Below are 263 nucleotides of genomic sequence, written 5' to 3'. Positions count from 1 at the left end.
CCCTTACTCCCCATAATTATCTATCGTTATTGATTGCAGCTACTTGTAGTGCTAGCGCACTACAGCCGGTCCTATTGAAGGGCTGTGCAGATGTTGGGCAGTACATGCGGGGCGCATTTAGTACCTTTTCCTCTGAAATACACAATAATGCACTGCTGTATACAAGCCAATGCAAGTTCAATCGCACAAACTAGGCGTATGTATGCACGACAACTTGTCTGCAAAGGTTGGAGACCAGTGGTAGTTCTAGGAGTCCTGGGAAG

Source organism: Eimeria mitis, genomic scaffold, assembly GCF_000499745.2.
Source record: "Eimeria mitis Houghton genomic scaffold, Emh_scaff3148, whole genome shotgun sequence".
Classification (NCBI taxonomy): Eukaryota; Apicomplexa; class Conoidasida; order Eucoccidiorida; family Eimeriidae; genus Eimeria; species Eimeria mitis.
Note: the sequence above shows the minus strand (reverse complement) of the source record.